Source organism: Pseudophryne corroboree, chromosome 3, assembly GCF_028390025.1.
Source record: "Pseudophryne corroboree isolate aPseCor3 chromosome 3, aPseCor3.hap2, whole genome shotgun sequence".
Classification (NCBI taxonomy): domain Eukaryota; kingdom Metazoa; phylum Chordata; class Amphibia; order Anura; family Myobatrachidae; genus Pseudophryne; species Pseudophryne corroboree.
Genome location: NC_086446.1, coordinates 276,315,003 through 276,329,789, shown reverse-complemented (window position 1 = coordinate 276,329,789; position 14,787 = coordinate 276,315,003).

Below are 14,787 nucleotides of genomic sequence, written 5' to 3'. Positions count from 1 at the left end.
ACCAAACTGAACAGGAACAGCAACAGCTGAACCAACATTACTTAAGTAACAGGGCAGGAAACACGAAGCAATGGGCGGGTGCCCAGTATCATCTACAGACTACAAGAAAAGGATTTACAGGTAGGTAATTAAAATCATAATTTTCTCTTCCGCCCTAGAGGATACTGGGGTCCATATTAGTAGCATGGGGATGTACCAAAGCTCCCAAACCGGGTGGGAAAGTGCTGAGGTTCCTGCAGAACTGATTAGCCTCTGAGCACCTAAAGTTTGGTCAAAGTATCAAGCTTGTAGAACTTAGCAAACGTGTTCAATGCTGACCAAGTAACTGCTAGGCAGAGCTGTAAAGCCGAGACACCCCGGGCAACCGCCCAGGAAGAACCCACTGAGCTCGTAGAGTGGGCCTGTACTTTCGGAACCGGCGATGAATAAGCCTGCTGGATAGTAAGCCTGATCCTGCGAGCAATAGACTGTTTTGAACCAGGACACCCAATCTTCTTGGGATCATAGAGAACAAACAGCGAGTCAGATTTTCTGTGACAAGCTTTCCTCTCCACGTAGATCCTCAAAGCCCTCACAACAGTCAGGGACTTTGAGGTAGCAGGGGTGGTATTCATGTGACCGCCGGTCAGCTGACCGACAGTCACATGACCTCCTCCACCAGCCCGACGGGTCACTGTCCCGATGGTCGGCATGCCGACCAACAGGGACTATTTCCACTCGTGGGTGTCCACAACACCCATAGAGTGGGAATAGAACCCGTGGCGAGCGCACGGGATCCCGGCGTCGGTATGCTGCCGGGATCCCGGCGTCGGTAAGCTGACTGGCGGTCAGGAGACCGCCAGTCAGCCGTACTACACCCGGTAGCAGAGGTGTCAGTAAGCACCGGAACCACAATAGGTTGGTTGATCTGAAACACAGACACCACAGTTGGAAGAAATTGCTGACGAGTCCCGAGTTCAGCTCTATCCTCATGAAAAACCAAATAGGGGCTTTTGTAAGACAACGCCCCAAGTTCGGACACACGCCTTGCGGAAGCCAAAGCCAAACAGTGTAACAGTCTTCCACGTAAGAAACTTAATGTCAACCTCCTGTAAAGGTTCAAACCAGTCCGATTGCAGAAACCACAACACCACGTTAAAATCCCAAGGTGCCGTGGGAGGCACAAAGGGCGGTTGGATGTACAGAACCCCCTTCAAGAACGTCTGAACCTCAGGGAGGGAAGCCAATTGTTTCTGGAAGAAAATGGACATGGCCGCATCTGGATTTCCAAGGAGCCCAAACGTAGGCCCACATCCACACCTGACTGTAGAAAAATGAGAAAACGTTCAAGTTGAAAATTCCACTGAAGAAAATTTCCTGTTTTAACACCACAAGACATTTTTTTTCAAATACGGTGGTAATGTTTAGACGTTACCCCTTTCCTAGCTTGGATCAGGGTTGGAATGACCTTGTTCGGAATGCCTTTCCGGGCTAAAATCTGACGTTCAACTTTCATGCTGTCAAACGTAGCTGTGGTAAGTCTTGATAGACGAAACGGCCCCTGTTGCAGAAGATCCTCTCGTAGAGGAAGGGGCCACAGGTCCTCCATGAGCAACTCCAGTAGATCTGCGTACCAGGGCCTTCTCGGCCAATCTGGACCAATGAGAATCGCTTGAACCTTTTCCCTTTTTATTACTTTGAGAATTCTTGGGATCAGTGGAAGAGGTGGGAACACGTAAACCCATGGAGTCACCAGAGCATCCATCGCCACTGGCGGCACTGAATGATCCATCTACCTGCATTCAGAATAATAGGAGAACCCTACCAGGTCCTGCGGCTGGCGTTTTGCGTGAAGGGAGGAATTCCGGAACCTTCCAATTTTACTCTTTTCATTGCTCCATGCTGGGAGCCAGACACGGTACGGTTCCAATTTTATCATAGAGTGAATTTGTCACTTTTATTGGATACGAACATTTTATGTATTGTAATAAACCCATTTTTATTCAAATTACTACACTATATGTGCTATTTCTTCTCTCTATGACGAATATCTCCACATAAGGAAAATCTTGAATTAATTTTTGGAGAAAAACTAACAACTAGAAAGAAGAATCCTACAAGTGAAACATAGTCTTGATGAATAGTCCCAAAGTAGATCCTATCACGTGACTTTTGTTCAAAGGGTGGGAGCGCCAACGGTGTATTCAATAAATATCTGCTGTCCATTAGTCATTTAGGTGATTGGGAGTCACCAGAATACACCCAGGCTGCTTTTGTTTCCACCAATCGCTATTCTCTGTTCCATTCATATTTGTTATCCATCTACACTGCTTGTGGGTCCCCCGACCTGGAACAAAAACACTTTAGCTTCTTGTTGAGAAGAGTAGCCATCATGTCTACCTGCAGGTGAAGGCCCCACTCTCCTGGATGGAGGTCGTGTCTGCTGAGGAAGTCTGCTTCCCAGTTGTCTATTCCCAGAATGAAGATTTCCGACAGCGCCACAGCGTGTCTTTCTGCCAGAAGAGAATTTTTGTTACTTCTGACACTGCAGCTCTGCTCTTCGTTCCGCCCTGTCGGTTTATGTATGTTACGGCCATCACATTGTCCGACTGAACCTGAATGGCTTGATCTTGAATAAGATGTGATGCCTGTAGAAAGGCGTTGTATATGGCCCTTAATTCCAGAATGTGGATTGGAAGAATGGCTCACGACTCGACCATTTTCCTTGGAACTGTTCCCCTTGGGTGACTGCTCCCCAACCTCTGAGGCTTGCGTCCGTAGTTAGCAGAATCCAATTTTGAATCCCGAACCGTCGACCCTCGGTCAGGTGAGAAGTCTGGAGCCACCATAGAAGAGAAATCATGGCTTTTGGCGACAGACATATCCTCTGGTGCAAGTGAAGATGTGATCCGGACCATTTGTCCAACAGATCCAGCTGGAATGGCCTGGCATGAAACTTTCCGTACTGCAGTGCCTCGTAAGAAGCTACCATCTTCCCCAGAAGGCGAATGCACAGATGCACAGACATCCGGGTTGGTTTTAAGACATCCCGCACCATTGACTGGATTACCAATGCGTTTTCTAAGGGAAGGAACACCTTTTGTTCCTCCGTATCCAGGATCATTCCTAGGAACGGAAGCCTCCGTGTTAGTTCCAGGTGGGATTTTGGTAGGTTCAGAATCCACTCGTGATCCTGGAGAAGTCTGGTTGAGCGGGAAATGCTGTCCAACAATCTCTCCCTGGGAGGTGTTTTTATCAGCAGGTTATCCAGGTATGGTATGATGTTCACTCCCTGTTTGAGGAGGCTAAACATCATCTCCTGCCATCACCTTTGTCAAAACCCTCAGTGCCGTGGAGAGGCCAAATGGCAGGGCCTGAAACTGGTAGTGACAGTCCTGCAGGGCAAACCTTAGATATATCTGATGAGGCGGCCAAATCGGAATGTGAAGGTACGCATCCTTGATGTCGAGACACACCAGGAATTCTCTCTCCTCCAGACCCGAGATCACCGCTCTCAGAGACTCCATCTTGAATTTGAACACCTGTAAGTACAGGTTCAGTGACTTGAGGTTTAAAATGGGTCTTACCAAACCATCCAGTTTCGGTACTACAAACATGTTGGAATACCCACCCTTGTTTTGTAGGTGTAGTGGAACTGGAACAATGACCAGAGTCTGAACCAGTTTTTTAATCGTTGCCTGCAAAGTCAAACCTGCTTCTGGAGAAGCTGGTAAGCCGGATTTGCGATAAGCTCTTTGACCCAGGGATCTTGACATGATGTTGCCCATATGTGACTGAAATAACTAACCGGGCTCCCACCTGCCTGTCTTCCAGGCAGTGCGGTCCGTCATGCTGAAGGCTTTAAGGAAGCAGATCCAGAGGTCTGTTCCCGAGAACCTGCAGCAGCGGATTTTCTGGTTTTACTTTTACCACCTCGGAAGGGTGTAAAAGAACCCTTGGATTTTCTTTTAAATTTTGCAGTCCGAAAGGACTGCAGAGTTGGAGCAGAGTAGGTTTTCCTAGCTGGGGTTGTTGCGGAAGGAAGGTATGTAGACTTATCCGCCGTAGCTTTGGATATCCACGTAGCCATATCATGTCCAAAAAAACACTCATCCGTGAATGGTAGGCTTTCCTCGCCTTTCCTGGAATTCACAGTCCACGTCCGTAGGCACAAGCCTCTGCGTGCTGACACTGCCATGGCAGTGGTGCGTGTGTTGAGCAAACCAATTTCCTTTAAGGCCACCACCATAAAGTTAGCAGAATCCTGAATATGCTGTAGGAGTAAAATAATCTCCCCCCCCGGGTAAGGAATCTAAGCCGTCAATTAGGTTACCTGACCACTTAGCAATGTGCACTAGTGATACAAGTACAAGCAATAATTGGTCTCTGGGTCACACCAGCCGCAGTGTATAAAGATTTGAGAGTGGTCTCAATCTTGCGGTCAGCTGCGTCCTTTAAGGACACGGCCCCGGGAACCGGTAAGACTATCTTACGCAGCAACCTGGAAAAAAACTGATGCATCCACAATCGGTGGGTTTTCCCATTTCTTCCTATCCTCCGCAGGAAAGGGAAAGGAAGAAATCAGCCTTTTTTTTTATAAATTTCTTTATTAGACAGCCATAGAGTCACAACATAAGTTACCAGGAATCAATTTGCAGGAGTATTCAGCAGTGACAAATAATCAAATTCAATAATGAATAAAATACAGAAAATTGAAGGCTGTACGGCTTTTTTGTAGTAGAAGAGAAAGAAAGATAAGAACATTTCACATAGAGTAATATCAACGCAGCCGTCTGGCAACAATAGTAGAGGGTATGATTCACCGGGGTGTACCACTATCCCCAACAGTAAGCAACATACACAATATGTAAACTAAATATCACAGCTGTGAGAGAGAAGGAGAGACAGGAAAGGAAAGGACAGAGATAGAAAGTAATGAGAAAGAAATATTACAGAGATACTATAGATAGGTGGTGTATATATTGCCGGGGGGGGGGGGAGTTAGTCTGAAATATAATCTGGATGAGGAGATGGAATCGTGGTTTTGGGGAGAACACTGTAGTGTGCAGTACCATAATAACTTTGGAGAGTCGATGTTATAAGTGGAGTCAACTCATGGACCCTGTCCTTTAAAGTACAGAAAATTAGGTAATAATGCCCGCTATCCGACTAGTCCAGTACCACGTTGTGTCCCGGTATACCCTCCAAATACATTCACGTCTATCCATAGGTAAACTCTCTATATAAATTCCCCACTTTTTATGGAAAAGTATAACTCCATTTTCAATTTGGAAAGTGGCCATTCGTCTCTCACAAAATAGTACGTCTAATAAAGCGGATTCCCATTCTCCTACCGTTGGGGCAGTTTTATATATCCAGTGTCTCAGTATCACCTGCTTTGCCACCGTAACCATCACGGTCAGCAGAGGGATCACCGGGGTGAGATCAAATCGTACCACCCTGGGCGAGAAGTCAGCGAACAGCAGCGGGCCCACTACTCCAGGAAGAGTTAATTTGAGTAGTCGGGATAAATACTGGAGAATCTTACACCAAAATCGTTTAATTTTCCCACATAACCAGAGATTGTGTGCAAGGGATGCTCCACTTGCTCCACATTTAGGGCAAATGCCCGACTCACCCGGGCGGAAGTGTTGTCTTTGGGAGGGGGATATATACATCCTATTTACTGTCCTTAAATGTATTTCTTGTAATGTAGCGGATTTTAGAGCCTTAAGGACTAGATCAGTGTTCGTAGAGACCCCGCCCATCTCGGGTGCCCCTGGGAGTTCCCTCCACCAGGAATCAGAGAGAGGGGACCAAGAGGGGGCTGACACCTCAATCAGGTCATTGTAAAGAGATCGAATTTTGAAGGGATTTTGTCTGCAGAACGTGAGAGTGTCGAGAATTGTTCGAGTAGAGGCCCCTTTGCCTAAGGGGTCACGAAGAGAGTTGACATAATGGCGCGCTTGGAGAAACATGAAAAAGTTGGAGTGGGGTAAAGAGAATTTGTCACGTAATTGCATAAAGGAGAGCATCTGTACACCAGGATCAAAGACATCCTTAATAGTGTATATCCCCTTACATTTCCATGTGTAAAAGTGACAGTTATCCAGAGAGGAGGGGAAATCGGGGTTACCCCATAAAGGTATGTATGGTGACTCAAATGGGTCAGTACGAAATCGTTTATGGATGGAGGTCCAGGCCCTATAGGTATCCCAGAATAAGATATTAGTCTTAACTTCTTGGGGTAGTCCAGGTCTCGGCGTGTGAAGTAATGCTGCAGGGGAGTAAGGAGAGAACAGTGCCTCTTCCAATTCTAGGTTCGTGAATATGTCTGACCGTAGTAGCCAATCTGAGGCGAACTTAAATAGTGCTGATCTAGCAAACATCGTTACATTGGGCATACTCAATCCGCCTTTTCGTTTATTAACATAAGTTCGGGCTTTGGGCATACGTGGTTTTGAATTTTTCCAGATAAACTTTGAAAATATTTGTGAGCAGAGTAGGGCGTCTTGCTTAGTGATCGTAACAGGGAGCATTTGAAGCAGATACGCCAGCTTTGGGAAGATAATAGCCTTTATCACCACTATCCTGCCCAACAGAGAAAGTTTAAGATCTTTCCAAGATTCTAATCGTCTTTTAATTTGTTGAATAATAGGTGCATAATTAAAGAGATATAGCCGGGAGAGTTCCGAGGGAATATAAATACCTAAGTATTTCAGTTTAGTAGGGGTCAGCGTGAATTGGGAAGAGAATTCGGAATAGAGAAGAGGGTCTGCTATGTCAGTCAGAGGGAGTAATTCAGATTTATGGGTATTTATGCGATAACCAGCAAAGGTACTAAAACAATGTATGGTGTCAAAAATAGCAGGTATCGAAGTGCGGGGGTTAGAGACAAATAAGATCATATCATCTGCAAATAGTCCAAGTTTAACTTCTTTTCTTCCTACTGATATTCCCGAAAAGGCTGATAATTGTCTCAGTGCTACCGCCAGGGGTTCTAATGCTGCCGCAAAAAGTAAAGGGGATAAGTGACAGCCCTGCCTGGTCCCCCTATGAATCGTTAAGGGTTGAGATAAATGACGATTTGTGAAGACTTGTGTAGATGCATTACGCTATATGGTGTGTATAATGGTCACAAATTGGTCGGAAAATCCGACCGAAACGTCGGAGTGTCTCAAATAGGTGGTCCCACGTCACCAGGTCAAATGCCTTTTCCGCATCCAATGATAATAGGAAAGCGGGGCCACCCCCCTCTACCCCCCTCAGGGATTGTAGGACTGTTAGGACTTTACGGATATTGGTCACCGAGTGCCTGCCTGAGTTAAAACCGGTTTGATCACTGTGGATTATTTCAGGCAGGATAAATTTTAGTCGGTCTGCTAACAGTTTAGTGAATAATTTGTAGTCCACATTAAGTAAGGAGATAGGGCGGTAAGAAGACGGGAGAAGGGGGTCCTTGCCAGGTTTGGGTATAACCCGGATCAGGGCCGAGTTAAAATAGTGTGGGATAGCAAGTTTGGAAAAAATAGAGTTAAAAAAGGCTGTTAGAGAGTCTACTATTTTAGGTGAGAGTAATTTAAAGAATTCCCCAGATAGACCATCGGGGCCTGGGGTCTTCAGCGGTTTAAGGGCTTTAATAGCTTCCGTCACTTCAGTGATAGTAACAGGGGCCGTAAGGGAATCTGATTGATCTGGGGAGATCTGAGGCAACTGTAATGTGTCCCAGAAGGAGGTTTTGGTAGATTGGTCAACGTTACTATGAGAGTAGAGATCACTAAAAAAAGGAGTAGAAGATATCAGTGATCGCCTTCCCTTCGGTCTGCACAGCTGAGGTTGAATCCCTCAAAGCTGTCACATATTGGGGTCCCTTGTCGGATTTAAGTAAGTTGGAAAGCATTCGGCTCGGCTTATCTCTATATTGAAAAAATTTATATTTACCTGCTATAAGGAATCTATTATCCATATGTGTCAGAGTGTGATCAAATTGGGTCTTAGCGTCTCTATATTTCTGCTTGTTAGCTAACGTAGGTGAGGATTTAAAGTTTTGAAATGAGGAAGTGAGTGTAGATTGTGCTGCCCTATATGTGGCTTCTTGTTCCCGTCTATATTTCGTCATGTATGCAATTATATCCCCTCGTAAAACAGCTTTAGCAGTCTGCCAAAATAAGGCAGGGTCAGACGTATGGTCAGAGTTGTTGAGAACATAAGAGTCCCAGGAATTCAACAACATAGTTTTAAAGTCTGGAGAAGCCGCCATCTTGGCAGGGAATCTCCAGTGTGAATTAGTACCCAAAGTGAGTCTGCCTTGAAGCACAAGTGAAATGGGGGCATGGTCTGAAATAGTTATAGGGTTAATAGCTGTGTCAGTGATCCTGGGTGACAGATCGGTGGAGACAAGGAAATAATCTATACGTGAGAAGGAATTATGGGATGAAGAGTAGTAAGTGTATTCCAATTCTACAGGGTTATGGAGGCGCCACACATCAATCAGTCCCAGCTGTGCAGACACATAATCCAGGTTGATCTTGGGTAGTCGGGTCCTCTGAGACGAGGCACCCTTCCTGTCCAAAACCAAAGAGGACACCATATTCATATCTCCTCCAACGATAAGAGAGGCATGCGAATATGGGCGGAGAATATTCGTTATCTCCAGATAGAAAGATTTATCATAGACAGCCGGGGCATAGATATTGCACAAGGTTAATCTGGTGCCTTCTAAGGTGATATCTAAGACAATGTATCTATCTAGAGGGTCGATAATCTGATGATGTATGTCAAACACCACTCCCTTACGGATAAGGATAACGACCCCCCTTGCTTTAGAAGAGAATGAAGAAGATGCTACAACCTCTTGTCTAAGCATGGCAAGTTTAGCATGTTCAGGAGGGGTCAGGTGTGTCTCTTGAAGCATAGTGACATCAGCTTTTATCTTATTTAAATAGGTAAGGATACGTCTCCGTTTGATAGGAGAGTTAATACCCCTAACATTCCATGATACTATATTAAGTTGTGACATTTATAACATCATCAGAGGAATATAGAAGGATAGTAAGAGGTCTTGTGATAAGAAATATCATTATACAAGTAATCCAGATTATCATACAAATATACAATCTCCACCTCAGCCGGCTAAGCATCTGTAAATAAGAGGTAACGGAGAGGAAAGTAAGAGAAGTCGGAAAGAAGAGAAAAAGGTAAAGACAAAGATGAAGATAAATATAACCTATAAGAGCGTCTACACCAGCATACATCAGTATAAACTTTCAGTGTAAACCCGCTGCAATGTAGAACAATAGAAATAACAAAATAACCAACAGGCAATATGAAGATAATAGCCTCAAGGAAACGTCCCAATAACCCGTATAGAAAAAGAAGTGCTTTTCTAGATGGTCATAATAGGAGTTAAACCTAGATTACCTCACAATAGAGTAGAATTAGCAACTATATCAAACAGTATAAGAACATGGACTAAGTCCTGGCATCAGGTTTCAATCATTATCAACCGACTTGTTTGGAGAGGATGGTGGTGAGGTCGGGGGCGACCGCGTGGTTTCACCCAGCTCCATCATATAGCCCTTAGCCGAGTCCACCGAAGTGAAATCTTTCGGACCTTGAGGGGTGAAAATGCGCAGCCGTGCAGGGTAAAGAAGAGCAAATCGGATACCATTTTTCACTAGTTGAGAGCATATTGTGGACATTTCTCTCCTGGCTCTAGAGACTTCCGCGGAGTAATCCTGAAAGAGAAACAGCCGTTGTCCATCCCATTGAAGTGGACCTTTGCTTCAGGCCGCAGACCTTATCAATTCTTTATGTCTGAAGTTTAAGCACTTGAAGATAACCGGACGGGGTCTAGATTGGTTAGAGTCACGTGGGGGCCCCAGTCTATGAGCTCGTTCAATTTCCAACGATGAGAGTTCTTCAGGGATACCCAGGAGGTCTGGTAAATCGGAGAGGAGGAATTTCAGAAGATCAGGGCCCTTCAATGATTCTGTAAGGCCCACAATTCGCAGGTTGTTACGTCTCGAACGATTTTCTAGGTCGTCCATCTTCATCATCATATGTTGACGTGTAGTTGTTAGAGAGACGACTTGCTCTTTAAGGTCTTCAATTTCTTTAAAGTTAACTCCAATCCTATTCTCGTTCACCGAGATTCTGCGGGACATAGAGCCGAGCTCTGATTTCAGGTCTGACACTGCAGTCATAAATTTATCTGCCTGAGCTTGTAATAAAGGTTCCACAGTTTCTTTAATTGCTTTCACTATATCCGAATAGGAAGGAGGAGCGGGTGGCGCCTTTGGGGCCATGGTAGGCGATGATTCAGCTGCGCTGTCTAGACTGACAGGCTGGGAGGACAGTGGCGGAGAGGTGGTGTTTGGTTCTCCGCGTTTATCGCCACTCCTATATCTTTGGGGTTTTGGTGTAGAAGATCTTAAGAATTTGTCCATAATAGTAATTAAGAGCTCATGAGGGTCGGACAGGTGATATGATTTGCCGTTGGTTATAAGAATAGGAAAATATCTACATCACAGTTGCGGGTGGTGTAAATTCACATAATGCTGTGAAATGTCTCCATTACTGGTGAACTGAGAGCGGGTGTAGTACACCGAGTTGACAGAGAAATGCAATTGTGTTTACCAGGTAGAAAATTGCTATCGCCAATATATATGGTAGCGGCGAGATTTAGAGGGCGTGATAGATAATAGCAGTAACGTAGTATTTCAATTACGACGGCAATCCGGCCTGCGGTATCACCGCGTAAGCACGCCAACTGGAGACAAATTAGTAGGTATTGAGTAAATCTTACTCACCTCCCACACACGTGGCGATGGGGAGGGGGGGTGAAAGATGTAATTCACTTTGTGGTAGCGGACCGGAGAAATAGCGTCAAATCCTGGGATCAGCAATGGTAGTAACCAGAGTTATCTGTTTCAGTATGATGCGATTCAGGTCACATCAATCACAGGGCCCAGGTATAATCAGTAAAGGGTGAGGGGAGGTGGGGTATGGAAGCTCTGTGGTGTCCCTGTGATTGCAGGTATAGAAGAGGGCACATATAAGTAGGACACCTGCAGACCCCCTCACCTCCGCATCCCTCTTCCACCTCACTCTGTTGGAATAGCTGGTATTTCTAGGGGGAGAGAGGTGCAGGGAAGATGTCGTCGCCTCAGACGAGTATCACTGCAGTCTGAGGGAAATCCGTGCCAGCGCAGCACCGGAAGTGCGGTCACGCGGCTTTCTCGGTCTCCGAGCGCCGAGTCACGATCCCCGCTTCCCGGGCTTCAGGTACGATGCAGGGGGGGTCTCATAAGCTTCCCAGCCAGCCGTGGGTCCAGGCAAGGGGTCTCCGTGTCCGCGGACAATCCCGGCGCCAATGCGTCTCCCGGTGCTCCCCGGCGGGCAGGTGTGAAAATCGAGGCCGCGGCTCCGGTACCCGATGTAGGCCACAACCTGCAGAGGCCGTAAAAACGGTCTCCTGGCTCCGCGACCAAGCACACGGGCACCCTGAGCCGCAAGGTGGGATATAAGGGTATTATGGGGGAAATTATTTCTGCTGGAGATGTTGGTTTTTAAAGAATGAGCAGGAGGTCCAATTTCTTGCTGCCAGTCGCCTCTCCAGTCAGGCCACGCCCCCAGAAATCAGCCTTTTAGGGACCTGAAACTACGTCAGGGTTCACCCACATCTCTTCAAACAGGGCATTTAATTCCTTTGAAGCGGGGAAAGTAGCTGAGGATTTCTTTTTAGCATTAAAATAAGATTTCTCTTCTACATCTTCAGTTTTGTCAGGAATATGTAGGAAAGATCTGATAGCCTCAATGAGGGCCTGTATACCCTGTGAAAGGACAGCACCCCCCCCCCCCTCCCCACTTCACCCTCCTCTGGATCCGTGTCAGGATCAGTATCACCCTGCATGATTTGAGCCAGAGTACGCTTTTGTGGGCAAATGGCGAGAGTGTGGGGCGCAGATATGGAAGCTGAATCTCTAGTTATCAGGTCATCCATAGACTGCCGTAAGAATTTTGTCTCATTATCGATATGAGACAGCTTAGTAGAAATATTTGAAATCATCCCTTTAATGGAGGCCAACCATGGGGGTTCAGCCCCACTGGACTGGGAGTGAACACTATCCCGAGTACAGGGGATAGTGAGTCCCTGGGGGATGAGAGACATTCTGCCGTACAAGACACAGTCCCTGGACATGATTGTAGAGGGACACACACAGTGAAAACTCAGAAGATGTAGGCAGGGTCCTCAGAGAGACACAGAAATCAGAGCCAGCCATACAGCGCCGCTTCTAGCAAAGTAAAACCTAGTTGGGTCGCACAGAAATAAGCACCTTAGTAGTGGTTATAATCTTAAACTTGCTCTCCCCCCCCCCCTTTACTAAGACCCCCTGCTACCACTGAAAAGACTTTGAGTCCTTGTGGAGGAGCTGTGCATCCCTGGGAATGCTGCCTGAATGAGCTGCAGAGGGAAATGGCGCTGGAGAGCTGTAGGATCCAATGAGTGAAGCCCGTCCCCTGTAATGGCGCGCAGCTTCCCACATTTTTTATACTGGCCCTGAGGTAACAAAAAATAAAATAAAATAAAATAAAAATAGGATTTTAATACCTACCGGTAAACCCTTTTCTCCTAGTCCGTAGAGGATGCTGGGGACTCCAAAAGGACCATGGGGGTATAGACTGGATCCGCAGGAGACATGGGCACACTATAAAACTTTGAATGGGTGTGAACTGGCTCCTCCCTCTATGCCCCTCCTCCAGACCTCAGTTATAGGAACTGTGCCCAGGGAGACAGACATTTCGAGGAAAAGGATTTTTGTTACACTAAGGGTGAGATACATACCAGCTCACACCACAAACACACCGTACAACTGGATTAGCAGGAATACCAGATACAGTATGAACGGAAAACAGCAACAAGCTGAACATAACCGATACACAACCTTCGTGTAACCGAAAAACAACAACCAACAACAACTAACAATACAACTGCAAGTAACAGTCCGCACTGGGATGGGCGCCCAGCATCCTCTACGGACTAGGAGAAAAGGATTTACCGGTAGGTAAAATCCTATTTTCTCTTACATCCTAGAGGATGCTGGGGACTCCAAAAAGTACCATGGGGTCTATACCAAAGCTCCAGACCGGGCGGGAGAGTGCGGACGGCTCTGCAGCACCGATTGAGCAAACATAAGGTCCTCATCAGCCAGGGTATCAAACTTGTAGAATTTAGCAAAATTGTTTGAACCCGACCATGTAGCTGCTCGACAAAGTTGAAGTGCCGAGACCCCTCGGGCAGCCGCCTAAGATGAGCCCACCTTCCTGGTAGAATGGGCCTTCACTGACTTCGGCAACGACAATCCGGCCGTAGAATGAGCGTGCTGAATCGTATTACAAATCCAGCGTGCAATAGTTTGCTTGGAAGCAGGATTTTCAATCTTGTTGGAAGCGTACAGGACAAACAGAGCCTCCGTTTTCCTAACAAGAGCTGTTCTGGCGACAAATTTTCAAAGCTCTCACGACATCGAGAGATTTTGGCACCGTCACGGCATCCGTAGCCACAGGCACCACAATAGGTTGATTTATGTGAAACGAAGACACCACCTTCGCCAGAAATTGTTGACGAGTCCTCAATTCCTCTCTATCCACATGGAAAATCAAATATGGGCTCTTGTGAGACAAAGCCGCCAATTCAGACACCCGTCTGGCGGACGCTAAAGGCCAAAAGCATGACCATTTTCCAAGTGAGATATTTCAACTCAACCTTTCGCAAAGGTACAAACCAGTGAGACATAAGAAATTGTAACACCACATCAAGATCCCACGGTGCCACAAACAGAGGATGGACATGCAGTACTCCCTTCACGAAAGTCTGAACTTCAGGAAGGGCGGCCAATTCTTTTTGAAAGAAAGTAGATAAAGCCGAAATCTGCACTTTGATGGAACCCAATTTCAGGTCTGCATCCACGCCTGCCTGCAAAAAATGGAGGAAATGACCCAGCTGAAACTGCTCCGTAGGAGCTTTCTTGGCTTCACACCACGACACCATTTTCTCCAAATACTGTGATAATGCTTCGCCGTGACCTCCTTTCTAGCCTTAAGGAGAGTGGGGATGACTTCCCCGGGAATACCCTTTTGAGCTAGGATTTGGCGTTCAACCTCCACGCCGTCAAATGCAGCCGCGGTAAGTCTTGAAATACGCATGGCCCCTGCAGTAACAGGTCCTCTCTGAGAGGAAGCGGCCAAGGATCTTCTATGAGCAATTCCTGAAGATCCGGATACCAGGCCCTCCGTGGCCATAGGCGTGCGCAGAACATTTTATTAGGGGGTGCACTGTCAGAGAGGCGTGTTTTGCACCACCTATTGGGCGTGTCTAGCACTGCCTATTGGCACTCAATGCAATATAAATCACATACCGCAAGGCACCTGACCATTGCAAACGGGGTCGTGATAACATTAGAGATGAGCAGATTCGGTTTAACTCGGTTCTCAAAACGGCATCTTATTGGCTCACGGATGTCACGTGTTTTGGATAGCCAATCATATGCCATTTTGAGACCAGAGTAAATCCGAGTAAAACCGAATCCGCTCATCTCTAGTTAACATAACACGCCACCTGTTTGTCACTCTAGGAGCATTCCTTTCCATTCCATATGCACCTTACCTATGGTGGTTTCTCACAGCGGGGAACCTCTGAAGAAATGTCCTCCCTGGGCAGACATCGTCTTCAGTCGGTAATCACTATTCATGTATGAAAATACATGATCCAGAAAATGCCTGTTTGTATAACCGAGATCATTATCA